The sequence below is a fragment of the Neodiprion pinetum genome, chromosome 3 (genome assembly GCF_021155775.2).
Source record: "Neodiprion pinetum isolate iyNeoPine1 chromosome 3, iyNeoPine1.2, whole genome shotgun sequence".
Lineage (NCBI taxonomy): Eukaryota > Metazoa > Arthropoda > Insecta > Hymenoptera > Diprionidae > Neodiprion > Neodiprion pinetum.
This window is the reverse complement of record NC_060234.1, coordinates 10,316,348-10,335,667: the sequence shown is the minus strand read 5'-3', so window position 1 is coordinate 10,335,667 and position 19,320 is coordinate 10,316,348.

The window sequence follows — 19,320 nt, the reverse complement described above, 5'->3', positions numbered from 1 at the left end:
TAGACAAATTAATTACTCCCGAGATGGAGCCGCATGCCTTCGCGTATCTCGACGACATTATTGTAGTGACCACCGATTTTCGTTCGCACTTAAAATGGCTATCTCGCGTTATCGAGCGGATAGTGTTGGCCGGGCTTACCATCAAACCGGAAAAGTGTGAGTTTTGTCGTAGCGAAGTTCGGTATCTCGGGTTCAAGGTGAACCAGGACGGCCTACAAGTCGATGCCGACAAGGTGGAACCTATCCTAGCGTATCCCGCACCGGAAAACCTACGGCAATTGAGGCGATTTTTGGGTATGGCGTCGTGGTATCGGAAATTCATCCCCGAGTTCGCAAGTGTGGCGGAACCCCTTACCCGGCTATTGCGGAAGGATAAGAGATGGGACTGGGGTAGCGAACAGGAAGCGGCGTTCAAACGCATAAAAGCCGCGTTAACGTCGGCTCCGGATCTAACGTGTCCCGATTTTGAGCACGAGTTCGTAGTGCAGACCGATGCGAGTAGCTTTGGCATTGGCGCCGTCTTGACACAGACTATTGGCGGAATTGAGCGTGTGATCGCGTACGCGAGTCGGACCATGTCGGATGCGGAACGTAAATATTTCACGACCGAACAGGAATGCCTCGCGGTGATTTGGGCCGTCAAGAAGCTTAGAGCATACCTAGAAGGCTACCACTTCGCAGTGATAACCGACCACGCGAGTTTAAAGTGGTTGCGGGAATTGCGGAATCCGACGGGTCGGTTAGCTAGGTGGGCGCTCGACTTACTCGAGTATGATTGCGAGATTAAACATCGAAAGGGGGCGATGCACCATGTGCCCGATGCACTATCGCGGATGTACGAGGGCGAAGACGAGGGGACGGAGCAGCAAGCCGCCCTCGACGTGGCTGGGGACGGCAGACCAGGGACGGAGCGTAAGGCCGTCTGGGAAGTCGTCGTCGATCCCTGGTACCAGCATCGCGTCGAGGACGTCCTGGACTACCCACACAAGTTCCGAACTTGGTCGGTAGTCGACGGGCGTCTATACCATTTCCGGGCGGACCCCTTAGTCGAGCCAATACTAGCGGACTTGGCGCCGTGGAAATTGGTGCTCCCGAGGGAGCAGCGATCGCGGATTTTTGCGGAAGTCCACGAGGACCCCCAGGCAGGGCATCTTGGCGTCGAAAAGACCTACGCGCGAGCGAGAGCCGACTACTTCTGGCCCGGAATGTATCGCGATATAGTTTTGATGGTCCGAGCGTGCGAGCGTTGCCAGGAGTGCAAGGTACAGCAGGTGCCACCAGCGGGCCTCATGGGTCGACGGGTCGTCGACACGCCCTGGACGGTGGTTGCGGCTGACGTCATGGGTCCATTTCCCCGAAGTCGCGCCGGGTTCGAGTATTTATTGGTTTTCGAAGATCTATTTACCCGGTGGGTGGAGGTAGCGCCGTTGCGAAAATCAAACGCGAAAAACATTCTTGCCGCGCTGGAAGATCTCGTGCTGTCCCGATGGGGTACCCCGGAGGTGCTCCTGACGGATAACGGCACGGAATTCGCGAATAAGGCCGTCGACGAACTGTGCGCTGCGTACCATATTACCCACGCAAAAGTACCGCCGTATCACGCGCAGGCTAACCCCGTGGAAAGGGCGAATCGCGTATTAAAAACCATGATCGTGGCCTACATCGAGGCAGATCACCGGGACTGGGATGTGCACCTTCACGAATTTCGATTTGCGTATAATACCGCTGTGCATAGCTCACTAAGAGTCAGTCCCGCGTTTTTAAACTTGGGTCGCGATCCCAAACCACGGATGCAGTTGCGACGACTTGTGGAAGGTCCCGCGGAAATCCCCGTTCCCCGTCCCGAAGTATGGGGGGACCGAATGGCGAAATGATGTGAGCTGCGTGACTTAGTGACGAAACATCTCGAGGAGGCCCACGAGCGACAGGCGCGCTATTATAACCAAGGGCACCGGGATATCCGTTTCGAAGTAGGGGAGTGGGTGTGGAAGCGAAACCGAGTTCTGTCCTCGGCCACCCAACAGGTCGCTGCAAAGCTAGCCCCCAAGTTTGACGGTCCATTTCGCGTTGCACAGGTAATCTCGCCCGTCGTCTACGAATTAGAGGATAGCGAAGGAAGGGGTCTCGGTAGACACCACATAAAGGATTTGAAGCGGTACGTGGAGTCTGAGGCAATTGCGAATAGAAACGGGGAGGAACCGTGAGGGGGAAACAGGCTCCCCGGGGGGAAGAAAAGGATGAACCGACGATAGCCACGACCCTAACTGACTCCTCCCCTTAGTTGGCGGAGATGTGGCGAGGGAGGAGGAAGACGTGAGGGCCATCCGGGACCTGTTGGCGTGGGAGAGGATCCCGCGACCACCCGCCTCCACCGGGTGTCACCCAGGGCGGCCTGCACCGGCGACCTGGCGGCAGTGGCTGCCGCAAGGGGGGTGCTGGAACTGTTGGTGGCAGTTCCATGACTACCGGGACTGCGCGGAGGAGCTGAGGGTCTTCTGCCGCCGATGCGGATGGCCGGGATAATAAAGACCACCTGCCCCGACTGCCACAACCAACCCAGCAGGCCCGGCAGGGGACCCCCTCGCTGGCCACCAACAGAAATCCCAGCAACCCCCGTAGCGAGAGAGGTGGCAGCGATCCCCCCCTTGCTCGCGGGGTGGGTGCCACCACCCCCCGGATTCGCGTGGGGAGTCACCCCACCACCCCCCAGATTCGCGAGGGAAGTCACCCCGCCGCACCCCGAAATTGCGAGGGAAGCCCCCCTGAACCCCCTTTTTGCGAGGGAAGCTGCCCCGTCACCCCCCGCCGTTGCGAGGGAAGAGGAACTGTCTGTGGAGGTGGAGATGCTCCGCCTGCGGATCGTGGCGTCCGCGACCGGCCGGGGCCGGGATCGAGGCCGGCCGGGGCGACGCGGCTAGGCCGAAAAAGCGAAAAATTTTTCTTTTTTTTTTTCTTCTTCTCTCCTTTTTTTTCGTGATTATAATCATTTAATAATAATATAATTTTCTTTCTTTCTTTCTTTTCTTTCTTTTCTGGGTGTAAGAACACAATAAACTCTTAGTATCGACCATAAATGGCGTCCGCTTTCTTTCTTAGACCCCAGGTGGCGGGCTTTGAGAAAAATTTCAGGTCCAGTGGCGAAGTAGGGAGCTCCCCCAGACAACCATGGCGTGAGAAAGGGGATCAGTTGAGCTCGCGAAGAATCCCGGAGGACACGCGAGTGGGCATCTGGCCACACGGGAGAAAATTTTTTTTTGTTTTTTTTTGTTGTTTATCGTCCTCTTGGAAGGGGATTCTCGGTGAGTACCGCGCAATAGCGTGTGGGTACTTCGAGCTTGCGGTCACCTCGCGAAGTTCGGCTCGCGGGATGCAGCGCTGGCGCTCTGGCACCCCACGATCCTTCTAGGGGGGGGGGGGGAGTTGTAACGTGGCAGTTTGGTTAGGCCTGCCAGTAGATAAGCAAGGGGGGTTCTGAGTACAAACACCTTCTTTACCGACCGAGCCGCTCCGCGCAGCTCAGACTCAAACCCTTTTCCGCGATGACGTCACAGTCTGCCGTACCGAAGGTCAATTACCGACAGTTCGAGGGTCAAAATCGTGCTGTTTGACCAACAATCTTACCGACAGTTGTATCGATCAAGGGGCAAAATCGTGCTGTTTTACCAACAATCTTACCGATCGAAGGTCTGTAGTGCTCGCCTGTCCCACGATAGGACTGCTGATGTGTAACATGAACCACTCCAAATTCCTTTCTCACGGTAGGACTGCTGACGTGTAACGTCAACCACCTCACATTCCTTTCCCACGTTATCAACCACGTGACATTCCAAAATTAATGGTTCCGAGAATTGTTTGTCTCAACGTCGCACCGAAATCCTTTGACCGCATGCCGCTCGCCGTCGAAACTTGTCGAACGCATTGTTTTGTCTAACCACCTTATCAACCACGTGACATTCCAAAATTAATGGTTCCGAGAATCGTGTTTCACTTATTCGGTTTGATATCCAAGGTCGGCCGATAGTCGCGGTACAGAGCCTGCGGTGTCGGGTTACTATCGCTCTTGGAATGCCAAAAGGTGCGCGCGCATCCGTACAGCTGCCCTATAAAAAGGACGCTCATCACTGCAAACGATCATTACGTCACAACCTGTCAAGCATACGTGAGGAAAGAGCTCAAGATGGAATCCGCGAAGTGTTTGAGATTGATCGATATTATGGAATCGGCGTTCAAGATTTTATCGAAAAAATCGTCGCCGGCAGAAATTGCAAAATGGATTCGACTCGGAACCCAAAATATCAGGCTTTTGAATAAAATCTTACGCAACAACGCCTCAACGATCGGGGAGAAGACAAGAATTTTGACTACAATTGGAATTCTGAAATCGTTGACAGTCAAATTTCAACAATTGCAGAAAGTGGGTGACGGATTACGAAGCCGACGAAGAAGCGATCGAGTACGGTGGGAAGATTTGGAATCAGCTTTCGAGAGGAGAATTCGAACTGGATCCATCGTCAATTTGAAGCATAAAGATGTGGAGAGATTTCTAGAAGACGCAAAGGTACTAGCTGTGACGAGACTGAAAAACGCTCTGAAGAAAGACGGGAGCTTGAAAGCCAAAGTTATCCTGGCTTGTAAATTTGAACTCAGAAAAGTTGATCGCACGGTGGAAGAGATCAAATTTTTTAATACGAGAAATGAAATCATCCTCCAGACAACGGATATCAGCGAATGGTTCATCGAAAACGCGACGGAGCGTTTGTTGAAAAAGGTGAAAGATTTCCAGGAAAAGGATTCAGGCTGGTCGCTGACCGAAATAATCAATTTGACTGTGAATATCAACAAGTACGTGCCACTACGAGGCGGTGTCTTCACATACACACCACTACCCAAAGATATTCAAGATAAGAAGGCTGTCGTCAACATCCGTAACAGCGACTCGTATTGCTTCCTCTGGTCGGTCACCGCAGCTCTGTTCCCAGCCGACAACAACAATCCCAGCAAAATTACTTCGTATCCACATTTCAGCTCAGTGCTACGGTATGATGGTATAACGTTTCCTATGTCTCTAGACAAAAACACCATTTCAAAATTTGAGAAGCTTAACGACCTATCAATTAACGTTTATGGTATAGACCAAGGTGATCGGAAAAAAAGTGAAATAGTACCGATTCACCTGAGTCAGAACGAGTCTGATAAACCTGTAATTCATCTTTTGGCGATAGAAACTGAAACCACTGACGATGACGATGACGATGATATGGTAAATTATGAAAAAAATAGAATCTTTCATTTTACATGGATTCGAAATCTGTCTCGATTGACAAGATCTCAAATTTCCAAGCATAAATGTCATACTTGGTTGTGCGATAGGTGTCTGTCTCATTTTAATTTCGAAAGATGTTTGTTGAAGCACCGAGCTGATTGCATGAATTTAAACAAAACCAAAGTTATTCTACCTACAGATGAGGAAAGAATACTGAAATTCAAAAATTTCAAGCACAAAGAAACCGTTCCATTCTGCATTTACGCGGATCTCGAATGTTTACTGCAACCCGCACATGAAAGTTTTGGGGAAAATAGAACAATTTATCAGAAGCATCTTCCGTATAGTATAGCTTACTATCTACATTGCGCGTTTGACGATTCGCTTTCAAAATTCAAAATTAATCGTGGAGAAACTTGCATCCAATGGTTTGTGAACGAGTTAAAGGAATTGGCACTTTCGTTAGAGGGATATTACAAGACTGTTGTACCGATGGAACCACTAAATTTCAATCAGATCAACGATTTTTGATTTGTCAGCGGTCTGTCATATTTGTGAAAAACCGTTTACGCTCACAGACGTGAAACATCGGGATCACTGTCATTTCACAGGAAAGTACCGTGGTGCTGCTCACCGCAGCTGTAATCTAAATTACCAAAATTCGCACACCATCCCAGTGATATTCCACAATCTTTCGGGTTACGATTCGCATTTTCTGATCAAAGCCCTGGGTACGTCATTCGAAGGTACTGTTAAACTATTACCTGTCAACAAAGAAAAGTACATTTCCTTCACTAAATTCGTTAAGGGAACGGAGGTAACGTTCCGTTTCATAGATTCGTACCGTTTCATGCCTAGCAGTCTCGATAAATTATCATCGTATCTGGACGATTGCCGAAAAACAATAACACGTAAATTCTGCAGTAGCTTGAACAAATTTCGGTTATTGACTAGGAAAGGTGTCTTCCCGTACGAATACATAGACAGTTGGGAGAAGCTCGAGGAGAAACATTTACCAGCCAAAGAACAGTTTTATTCAAAATTGAACGACCGGAATATATCAGACGACGATTACGCGCATGCGTGCGACGTATGGCAAACTTTTAACGTCCAAACTTTGGGAGAGTATTCGGACTTGTATTTACAGACGGACGTGTTTTTACTGGCTGACGTTTTTCAAAATTTTCGACAGAGCTGTTGGAAGACGTACAAACTGGACCCGTTACATTACTACACAGCGCCCGGTCTGTCGTTTGATGCAATGTTAAAATGTACAGGCATCGAACTCGAGCTTCTCACCGACATAGACATGGTTATGTTTATCGAAAGAGGTATTCGTGGTGGTGTATCACAGTGTTCGAACAGATATGCAAAGGCCAACAACAGGTACATGATAGAGAAATTTGATCCTGAGATCGAAGAATCTTATCTCATGTACTTTGACGTTAATAATTTGTACGGTGCAGCTATGAGCTTTGCTTTGCCATACAGTTCCTTCGAATGGGTATCAGACTTCAGACAATGCGACGTTCTTACCATCTCGGACGATGCAGAGTTTGGTTACGTGCTGGAGGTAGATTTGGAATATCCTGCGGAACTGCATGAAACTCATAAGGATTTACCATTGTGTCCGGAGCACTATGTACCTCCGATTTCGACCGATAAACAGCCAAAATTGACGCCCACGCTATTTTCCAAGAAAAACTACGTTGTTCACTACCGCGTTTTGAAACAATGTTTACAATTAGGTTTAAAATTACTCAAAATTCATAGAGTTCTCAAATTCAAGCAAACTCCGTGGCTGAAAAAATATATAGATTTAAATACCGATTTGCGAAAAAAATCTGACAACGAATTTGAGAAAAATTTTTACAAGCTAATGAACAACGCAGTTTTTGGCAAAACCATGGAAAACGTGCGAAAGTACAGAGATGTCAGACTGATCACCGAATGGGATGGACGGTACGGTGCTAGAGCTACCATAGCCAAGCCTAATTTTCACAGCTGCACCGTTTTCGACAAAGAGATGGTTATCGTCGAAATGAATAAGACGAAAGTCAAATTGAATAAACCATTGTACGCAGGTTTCTCCATCATGGATCTGGCTAAAACATACATCTATGATTTCCATTACAATTATATTAAACAGAAATTCGGCAACTTAGCAAAATTAATGTACACAGATACAGACAGTTTGATTTACAATTTTACCGTCCCCGACATATACAACATATGAAGGAGGACTTGCATAAATTTGACACGTCGGATTATCCTCTTGACAACGCTTATGGAATGCCTCTAGCGAACAAAAAAGTTCTCGGTTTGATGAAAGACGAAAACAACGGCAAAATCATGCTCGAATTTGTAGGGTTACGAGCTAAACTGTACGCATTCCGAGTCATGGGAGATGAGACAGACACTAAACGTGCCAAAGGTGTCAGAGGATCAGCGTTAAGAAAAATAACCTTTAACGATTATTTGGACTGTGCGTTGAAACGTGAAAATCTATCCTCAAATCAGCATTTGATCATGAGTCGAAAGCACGAGGTATACACCGTAGAACAGCAGAAAGTAGCACTGAGCTGGAATGACGACAAGCGGATCGTGTTTCAAAATACAACCGACACGCTTCCGTGGGGCTACAAGCCTACACCTTAGCTTTATAACTGTACCATGTCTGTCGATTGTCTAAAAAGACGCATACTTGTTGTGTGTATCGGATATAAAATAAAGAGGGACATACGTTTTTACAAAAAAAATTCATTTATTAAAATGTTACATGTCCGATTCGTTTATCCAACTGTTGTGTGTATTGTCAAAACCTAACCATTTAACGTATATTTTTCTTCCACGCTTCTTGAGCACCTTCTCCACCAGATAGATATCCGGATGCTTAACCTTGAGGAGCTCTTGTTCGTAGAAACCGCCAGCGATGGGTTGATCTCGGTAGTCTTTGAGCCTGTACGTCACAGGATGAGTATTTTCCACTCGACTTATCGTGAATATTTCGGTCGTCCAATTGGGAGTGTAACCTTTCTCGAAGACATTTTTGAATTTGCTGATTCGAACTTTGCCGCCGGATTTGAACTTTGCCGATACGGTAGGTATCGCTCGAAGCCCTCCGTACGCCTGACGTAATAACAGCCTCTCGTTTGCAACGGTGACATCCGACGGTTCCATTCTTATGGTTCGGTGTTTGACGTTGTTGTAAGCCGAAACCAAATCGGATAAGATATCGAGCCACTTGTAGCTTCCTTGCATGCTGAACCGTGTCCACATTTTACCTTTCAGCGTGCGATTGAAACGTTCACAGATCGAAGCCTTCAAATTACTGTACGTGGAGTAAAGTTTGATTCCGTAGCGTGTCATAAGCGATTCGAATTTCGAGTTGTAAAATTCCGTTCCTCTGTCGACGTGTAAATTTTTCGGTACCCGTCCTTGGACAAGCACAGATTCCATTGCCTTCGTAACATCATCTCCAGACTTGCTCTTTATCGGTACAGCCCACGCATACTTTGAAAAGATATCAATGACTGTGAGCATGTACTTGTAGCCTTTGTTTTGTCCAGCGTACGACGTCATATCAACAAGATCCGCCTGCCAGGTCTCGTCGATGCCGCGCACGTCTACACGTCGACGCGGGTAATTCCGGCGTGCAGGCTTATGCAGTTCCGTCACCAGTGCTTGCTTTTCCTCGTTCATATTCCAACGCTATTAGTCTGATGTCCAATTTGGAAATGATTTCCGCGTTTCGAATCGACAAGTCTTTGCCTGTTTTAAAGTCTGTGTAGAAGGTATCCAAGGCTTTCTTCGTAGTGATCTCCAAAGCTTTGATCATTTGATCGAGGTTGTCGATTCGTTTTTGCAGCACGCTGAATTTTCGTCTCAAGGTTTTTAAAGTTACAGCATTGTTCGGCTCTGCGGGATCTGCGACGTTGCACAGTCTCTTGTTCCGTATATCGTAATGCCCGTCCGCTGTTATTTGAAACCCGACACCCGGAGGACCGCGAGTGCTCGCGGTCGTGTTTTTATTCAGCTGACGTCCAAACACGTCGACGCTCATCTCGGTAATGAATGCAAAAATGACGGGAGCTGCTTAATAAATGATTCCTGCTTCGCGTAGCTCTTCGATAATGGAGATTATTTCGTTATTGTGACTCGGATTTCCCGCTGCCTGAGATGCCAGGAGTAAACGAAGACGCTCCACCAACTCGTTTGGATCATCCCAGAAGACGTATTCCGTTTCAACACCTTGTCGAGTGATCATAGCTTGCGGAAGTAGACCTTTACCCTTTCGACAAGGTGACGGAGAATAATCCATCAATTCGGCAATGACATTTCTAAATTTGTAACTGTTATCGTTTCGAACAGCCCCGTCGGATGAGTAATACTTCTTATGCGCGTTCGTTGCGAGGATTATGTTTTTAAAATTTTCCCGATCTCCGGCACTCACAGAAGAACCGTCGGGCTTCTTTTTGAACAAAAGTTCCAGCAAACCCTTCGTTTTCGGGTAACGCGTGTCGCCAATACGAACGTAGTCACTCTCAAAAGATATCAACGAATCAGCGATCATCAGTCCGTTTGAGAGGTTGCGTACACCGTACACGTTGTCCAATTCGCCTTTTGTCTTCGCATCTCTCATCAGTGCAAAATACTCGTCCTCGACCGGTGTTTCTACGACTGTTTCATCCCCTGCCGAAGCAAAGGAATCGTCCATTTCCGAGACAGTTTCATTTTTCGTTTCATTTTTCATCTCCTTTATTTCTTCTTTAATTTCTTCCACCTCTTGTTTGACAGGTTCATTGTCTTTTGTAACATTCACCAGTTCTTGCAGCGGAGTCACTACTGGTTTGAAAACGTCACTCAATTTCGGAGTCGTAGATTCCCTGCCCGACTTGAGCAATCTGTGTTTTCGACGGATCGCAGCACTTGCTTGAGCGATCTGATGTAGGACATCTCTTTGCTTGGAAATCTCAGAGCTCTGCACATTGACGCAACTGAGTCTGCAGCGCTACTGCGTCTCTCGCTCGAAAACGGTAAATTTTATTCCTTTTCCAGGCTAACAAAAGAATCGAATCCCCTCCTGTATCGTCCTTCGTTGAGCTCACTGTCTTTGTCGATCACCAGAAACCCGTACTTCTTACCGTTCCAGCATGCAGAGCACACACTTTTAAACTCTGTGTAAGACATATCGGTGTTCCCATGGTCGTTGTATACGTGTCTCAGGTTCATATCGTCTTGTTTGAATAACACGAGTAAGTTTACGTTGTCGCGCACGAGATGTTTGGGAATACGCGCGTACGTCTGACAGAGATAGAAACAGTCAACGTCGTGATGTCTACCCATGCAAAAGTAGGCTCTAATATTGTCCTGCTTCTCGCACGCTACATCGTCGAATATGATTATTGAGTTGGGCCGTGCTTCTTCCGGTGGAATCACTTTCTCACGCTCGGTAAACGCAAAATACTCCGTATTCTCAACATGGTCCAGCAATTGCTTCAACAATCGGTATTTAGGTTGGTTGAGAGATTTCGAGTAGATGTAGATATTTTTAAATCTGAGTCCGTTGGGATGGGTTATAAGTGTGAGCAACGCATTAGTTTTACCACAATTCGACGGTCCACAGAATATCGCACGTACACTGTTCGGGAGTAATTCACCGTGCCGTTTGTGCTTTTCGACATTTTGCTCCGAAAGTTTGTCAAAATTCATCACGGGAAGCTTGGTAGGTTGTTTCTCAAATCGCATCTCGGACATGACTGATCGGATTTGCTATAAATACCCCGTTTTAAAGCACTTTTCTTCAGTCAACGCACGAACATGATCGCGTACAGAGGTAAACGAAGCAGCAGCAGGCGGCAACATCGTGGCAAGGGTCTGGTGAATAGAATCATCAACAAACTTCCGATCGAGTTGCATGTTCCCGGTTACCAATACTGCGGTCCCGGTACGAAGTTGACGAAAAGACTCGCGAGAGGCGATTCCGGTATCAACCCTCTCGATGCAGCGTGTAAGGAACACGATATAGCGTATTCGAAAAATCGTGAGAACCTTGAGGTTAGAAACGAGGCTGATAGGGTGTTGGCTGAGAAAGCTTGGAAACGGGTTCTCGCAAAGGACGCAAATTTGGGTGAGAAGGCAGCCGCTTGGGCAGTAGCTAATACAATGAAAGTAAAATCAAAACTCGGAATGGGAATGCGAAAGTCAAAAAATGTGACCTTGAGAAAAATTGTAAATGCTGCAAAACGTACCATGGTTCCAAGCAACGATGCAAAAGTAGCTATCGAATCTGCGCTGAAGGGAGCTGAGAACGCCGTTAAAAAAGCGGGTGGTAAATGTAAAGTGCGAACACCTCGCGTCCTACCGGTACCTTCAAAAGTCGGTGGTTTTCTACCGTTTCTGATTCCTATTTTTGCCGGTCTCAGCGCTACGGGTGCGTTAGCCGGCGGTGCGGCCGGTATAGCAAAAGCTGTGAACGATGCGAGCGCGGCTAAACGAGAATTGGAGGAAAGCAAACGACACAACAAAACTATGGAAGCTATCGCGTTGGGCAAAGGGCTTCACATGAAACCGTACAAAACAGGTCTTGGTCTCCATCTTTCAAAAAACTAGATGCGATGCTACCACGTCGAGCGTTGACTGATTGGGACTTGTTGAAATATGCAAAAATCTTGAGGGTTCCGCATTTCCGCGGTGTTTTCATGCGAAACGAAATGCCCGAAAACGGTCCACGGAAAAACGAGTCAGCTATAATCAACCTTGACGACAAAGACGGTCCGGGAACACACTGGGTTGCGTACAAGAAACGCGACAATAATATCGATTACTTTGACAGTTTCGGCAACCTTCAACCACCCTCGGACCTCATAAAATACCTCGGCTTTGGTAGCGTCAAATACAATCATGAGAGGTACCAGGATTACGATACATTTGAATGCGGACACTTGTGTCTGAAATTTCTGAGTGGTGAGCTATATAAACATGGTGCGTGATCCGTCAAAGTCAGTCTACCACTCGCAGTCATGGATGATTCGTTAACGTTAACGATTTCGGGAACCTCTTCGATACTCGAGGCACAATATTTCCCACCGATCGAACTTGCTCGTGATAAAAGTTATGCTCTTGGCTTGGTAGAGTTGTTAACCTTTAATTCGATTCCCAACGTTGATGTCGGTCACAATAAAATTTACGTAGCTGACAAAGTGATCACCATACCTACCGGCAGCTACGAGATCGAGGACATAGAGAAGTATCTTCAAAACGTGCTAAGAAATACAGATATCAGGCTCGCCATCAAACCCAACAATAATACATTACGCAGCGAAATCACATGCAACCACACGATTAACTTTGAGCCGAATGATTCCATTGCTCAACTTTTGGGATTTACACCACGTGTACTGGAGGTTGACAAAACTCACGAATCGGACGTGCCTGTAACTATACTCAAGGTCAACGCGTTGCGAGTCGAGTGTAGCATTACAACGGGCGCCTACGTCAATGGACACAAAGTACACACTATTCACGAGTTTTTCCCGACCGTCCCACCAGGATATAAGATCGTGGAAGTACCGTCGCACGTCATTTACCTTCCGATCACCGTCAAGACCATAGATCACGTTCAGCTCCGGTTAGTGGATCAAGACGGAGACCTGGTTAATTTTCGTGGAGAAGTTATCACTGTGAGACTACACATCAAATCGCAATAACCGATGGGAATCGTATATAACAGACTGTCAAAGAGTAGGTATATCAGTAAGTCGACATGCCCCGATCAAGTCAGTCGTCGTTCGATTCCCGAACCGCTAACACCTCGAAACGTGGAGTTCCTGATAGCTTTGGGTCTGAAACTGACACCTTTTGGAAGAGGAATTTCCGACAAATAAAAATCCGATTTTGCTTTTTTATCATCTGCTACGTGCCATGGAGGAGGAAATCTTGAGCATTCAAACACCAGTCGTCTTTGACGAATCCGTTGCGCATTACGAGTTTCAGGCTCACAAACCTTACGCCTCGTCAACTTTCAACAACAGCGATGAAATTTGAATCACCGTTCAGCATCAGGATTTATGCATATTACCCAGCAAAAGTTCGGTACATATCCACGGACGACTCCTCAAACCTGATGGTACAGCTACTGTGAACACACAGCTCGTAAACAACGCCATCTGTCATCTGTTTGATAAATTCGCTACGAAATTAACGCAGTTGAGGTTGATAGAAGCAAGAACGTTGGCTTGACAAGTCTCATGAAGGGTTACGCTTCCCCGCACCCTGGTCAGACTTGGCTGATGGAGAACGCTGGATGGCTCGATGTAGAAGAGAAGAAAAAATTAACCGATGCCGATGGTAACTTTGACGTACTGATACCGCTCAGCATGATATTGGGTTTCGCCGAAGACTACCGCAAGATCGTTGTCAACGCTAAACATGAGTTAATTTTGACGAGATCAAAAACTGACGTCAACGCAATCATGCAGACTCAGGAGGAGGAATTCAAAATCACGATCAATGCAGTGAAATGGCTAATACCGTATTTGAAACTCGCGGATCAGAAAAAAGGTGACCTACTAAATTTCATTCAGAGAGATCCGCCTGTTTCGATGAGCTTCCGCAGTTGGGAATTGTACGAATATCCCTTACTTCCCACGACATCGGAACACGTTTGGACTGTGAAAACTTCCACTCAGCTTGAAAAACCTCGGTACGTCATTTTGAGTTTCCACACAAGTAGAAAGAACAAGACCGACAAGAACGCAAGTCATTTCGATCATTGCGATATCACGGACGTCAAGCTATTCTTAAACTCTTAATCTTATCCGTACGGTAACCTGAACCTCAACATGAGTCGTAATCTCTACGCGCTCCTGTACGAGATGTACGCAAACTTCCAAGCTACCTACTACGACAAGAACCCCGAGCCGTTGCTGACAAAGAGTGAATTCCTTCGAGACGTCCCCTTATTCGTTATCGACTGTTCGAAACAAAACGAATCTTTGAAGTACGGACCCGTCGACATCCGTCTTGAATTTGAAGCTAAAGCCAACTTCCCCGCTGAAACATCGGCGTACTGCTTGATCGTTCACGATCGTATTGTCGAATACAACCCGCTCAGTGGTGGGGTGAAAAAGTTGGTATAAAAGCTGACCCGTTTCCACCATCTCGCACAGTTCAAAGATGGAGCTCATCGTTGACATACAAGGCTTTCCTAGACCTCTCAACAACACCTTCATGTTAAAAGAATTAGCTGTAATTTCAATCTACTCGGAAGCATTTCCTTCAGTGTTTTTCTTCAAACCACCTTACAAATGGAATTTACTGGACGTCAAATATAAAAGCCAAAATTCTTGGTTAGAACGCGATTCTCACGGCTTACGTTGGAGCTGTGGAACCGTACCTTTTGAGGAAGTTGAGCGGACCATTCAAGACAGGCTGTGCAAAGCTCAAACCGTGTACGTAAAAGGAGAAGAAAAACGAGATTTGTTGCTCAAAATCGTTCCGAAAGTTGAAATCATCGATATGTTGGACTTTGACTGCCCGTCGCTTGAAACCCTGCAAAAAACTTCAGCTCTGAGATGCGACCTTCACACCATACCCAACGCAATCTGTGCAGCACGAAACGTTTGCATACTCCAGAATTGGCTACAAAATCATCGTACTGTCCGGATGGCGAGGCTGTACGATTTGTGTTACTGCGCAGAAGCGTCTACAAGAACGGTCCCGCATTCCTGGCGAATATATCACCCTGGTCATGACACTGTTGAATAGAATTATTGTACTATTTTTTGTGAAGTAATTGTCAACCGTACTCTAAAAATTGTACTCAATAAAACTTTTAAAGAATATTCATGAAATAATTTTATACCTTCACCTTAGCTCTGAAGAGAGAATTTTTTTCAGAAGCTTATGTAAGATTCGACCTTGCTCTCCATCCTTGACCGAGCTGTACTCAAACCGAGTTTTGCATTCCTAGAGCGATAGTAACCTAACACCGCAGGCTCTGACCGCGGCTATCGACCGACCTTGCACTCCGGTCTGAACCCGTCTAAATACTCATCGTAGAGTTGCAGCTCGAAACCCTCCGTCTTTGCTTAGTGGTGTTCGGACATTTTCTTAGATTTTGAGACTTAATTCTAGATACAAAACGTACGTAGGATTAAAGGTATACAGGATGGATAAATGAAAAAATATTCATAATTTCAATCTTTTTTGTTTATTATACGTAAGACTTACACACAGAACATTGTTTGAACCGTGGATGAATTTTGTGGAAGTAGAGGGGGATCGCATAGTTCATTTAAGGCGCATAACTGCATGAAAATTCGAACTTGTTGAATTCTCCACCAAGGTATTTCATTTGCAGACGATTTTCCCCGGCCATGCTACACATTTCAGTCAGCTGACTGGAATCTTCTTGTAGAACTCTTGCGAATCTCGGTGGTAAGAAGACGTTGTATTCTCCATCGATTGTCGCCAGAACACGTACCCCGAATTTTGTTTTGACCAGTCGTAACCCGTTGACGTCATACACTCCCCCAATTTCGAGTTCCGACATCTTCTTGGTTGGCAGATTCTCCAGGCGGCTGACGTGGTTAACTTTTGCTAGATCCATCGCGTTTCGAGGTTATTTCACGAGTGAGAACAGTTCACAATGAGAATACGATGAGAACAGAGTGACGATCACGATAGACGTCTTTTTATAGGGCAGCTGTACGGATGCGCGCGCACCTTTTGACATTCCAAGAGCGATAGTAACCCGACACCGCAGGCTCTGTACCGCGACTAATTCTCGGAACCATTAATTTTGGAATGTCACGTGGTTGATAAGGTGGAAAAGGAATGTGAGGTGGTTGATATCAAACCGACATCCGAATAAGTGAAACACGATTCTCGGAACCATTAATTTTGGAATGTCACGTGGTTGATAAGGTGGTTAGACAAAACAATGCGTTCGACAAGTTTCGACGGCGAGCGGTATGCGGTCAAAGGATTTCGGTGCGACGTTGAGACAAACAATTCTCGGAACCATTAATTTTGGAATGTCACGTGGTTGATAACGTGGGAAAGGAATGTGAGGTGGTTGATAAGGTGGGAAAGGAACGTGAGGTGGTTGACGTTACACGTCAGCAGTCCTACCGTGGGAAAGGAATTCGGAGTGGTTCATGTTACACATCAGCAGTCCTATCGTGGGACGGGCGAACACTACAGACCTTCGGTCGGTAAGATTGTCGGTAAAACAGCACGATTTTGACCCTCGATCGATACAACTGTCGGTAAGATTGTTGGTAAATCAGCACGATTTTGACCCTCGATGGATACAACTGTCGGTAATTGACCTTCGGTACGGCAGACTGTGACGTCATCGCAGAAAAGGGTTTGAGTCCGAGCTGCGCGGAGCGGCTCGGTCGGAAAAGAAGGTGTTTGTACTCAGAACCCCCCTTGCTTATCTACTCCTGCCCGTTACAAAAGACTCCCTGAACCCTGGGCGAGATCCCGGAATCAGGGTTTAGAAAATCGAGTCGCGAAATAATCCTAGAGAGCGCCAGAACTGGAGTCACGCACCCGAGCTTCGACAGGGACGAAATAGCGCATTGCGACCAAGATATTACAGGCTTTTGTTTTTTTCATTTTTTTTTTTGAGTGCACCGGCTACCCTCCAGCGACCAACTCCGACGCTGAACATCTTTCGAGGCAAGGCGAAACCACGGAGATCTCGCAGGAAGGACACCAAGGCTGCGGAGGGGGAGGCAACGCAGATCCCTGCAGCGCGGGAATCCAAGGCGGACGCGATTCCCGCTGGCGACCGGCGCGCCGCAGCCTCCCCGCTCGCCCCGCCGACGCCCGACCAAGGCAACCGCGAGATACCAGCTAGCGACGAGGGAGCACCACCCCGCCCAACCCCAGGACTACGTAGCGCTGCGCGGGAGACGACATCGCGATCTAGCCTCAAGTTCTGCGCCGCGTAGAGACGACAGGTGCGCGGCAAGTTGCGCAATCCCCAAAATCGATGACCGATCGATTGTTGCGCATTCTTAGGTTGATGACGTCACGAAAAATTAGCGTGACGAGATCGGCGTTGCGACCATCCGAGATCACTCAAGTTCTGGCGTTCGCAGAGAGCGAGTGAGCTAGGCTAGTTTTGCGTGTTTCTTTTCTCGTTGGTAGCGAGGGTACGAAAAATGACAACCAGGGATCACGAGGGAGTGGGCCCGTTCGTGCATTGGATGTGGAGCGGTAACCGCTGTTAACCTTCTTGCGAGAGAATCTCGAGAGATCATTATTAAAAGGCTTGCCGAGGACGGATAGCCAGTGAGGATTGGCGTTGACAACGGTACTCGAGATTCTTTAGCCGATACATTTGCTTGGAGACCGTAGCCTGAGTTGCGCGTAAGGGAGTAGCGTTAATTTCGGGGAATCCAGGAAATCGAGTCGAGTCACGGGTTGGGCCGAGACATTATTGCCTCGAGTTTGAGTGTAACCGAAGTCCGTTACACGGGGTCATTTTACTTCGTCCGGTACACCCTCCATTCTCGTGTAGGTCGCGAGCAGTCTCACGGGGAGCATTCGAATTCGCGACTGCGTCCCGCCGTCACAGAGAAAGGGAAGCTCGGGTGTGCGCTGATAAAAATATGCGTTCTCAGAGGAGGGTCGTGGGTGTCGCGACGAGCTTCGCCTCAGTTTAGTTTTTTTTGTTTTTTTCTGCATAATCAGTTAGTATTAAGCTGGCGATCAGCGCCGTTTTGCATAGGACGTTCGCGAGCAGCGCGTCGCGTCTGATTTTGCTATTGGTTTCTTTTAGTGTGTAAATTAGCGGTCACTAGTAGTATAGTGACCGGCGCACGTGGGCCGGAGAGGTCTTCGGGATCCCTTCATATTTTTGTTTCCTTTTTCTTTTTTTTTCTTCTTGATTGATTATTTTGTTCGCTCATTCTTCTTTTTTTTTTTGGTAAGCTAAGCGCTTGCGTTTGGGATCGCGAGGACGAGCTTCCGCAGTATTATTATTATTTTTAATTTTTTTTTTTTTGTATTATCGCTGTGTTGAAATATATTGTTTAACTTTCTCGCTGCTTTGTGAAATAACTTGTCAACGTACGTGTGGCGTGTCTCTCTCTACCCAAAGATTACCCCTCCCCTCTCCGCGGTACTGAGCTACCGAGCATCCGGTCGCAGTATATCGTATTACTGATTTCGAGGCGTGTTGACCACGCCAGGCGCCCAACAAATTTCGCGGTCTTATTGCAGGTTCAGGGGACATCGTGGACGCCAAATTATTGTGCACGCGGTAAGTTCTCGGTCATTTTCTCCGAGTGACCGAGGTGCAGAAAAATCCACGTCACAGTGCATAAATATGAACATATCAGCCCATACTACTATATGCACGGATGTCTCGATCTAGCTGATAGGCACAAGTACCTGTTGGGAACCTTTTTATACAATGTTCTGAGTCTTGGGACGCCCAGTTATCTGTCTGACGAGTTAGTGTTTACGTCGGCAATACGTCACCGAGACACTAGAGGTGTCCCACTCGATTCAAGTATCCCTGTCCACCGCACTGCAGTGTATCAGAAATCTTTCCTGACATCCGCTTGTGTCCTCTGGAACTCATTGCCTACCTGCATTCGTGAATTATCTTTCTTGCCTGTTTTTAAGCTGAAACTTAAAGAATACCTGGCCAGCTGCACTGCGTGTTCGTAACTCTTACTGCCTATGCCTGACTCAACATATGATATATGATTATCTTATTTTCCGAATGTCAATGTATTACGACTCATACATGTATGAGTCCTTGTAGGATTAGCTCATTAGTTAACTAGGTTCGTAGTACCACTCTAATAGCATGTGTTTCTCGATAAGCATAGATTTTATTTTATTTAAATGTTCCTCACTCTGTTACATGTTTCTGTTTTTTACGTTTACATATATAAATATATATATGTCAAGTATAATGACATGAACAACGAAGAGGATTATCACCGCCTTCTTCTATTCGGTCTCCAGAGAAATGACGGCAAAATCAATAACCGAACAAATATTGAACATTTTATCTCGTTATAAAA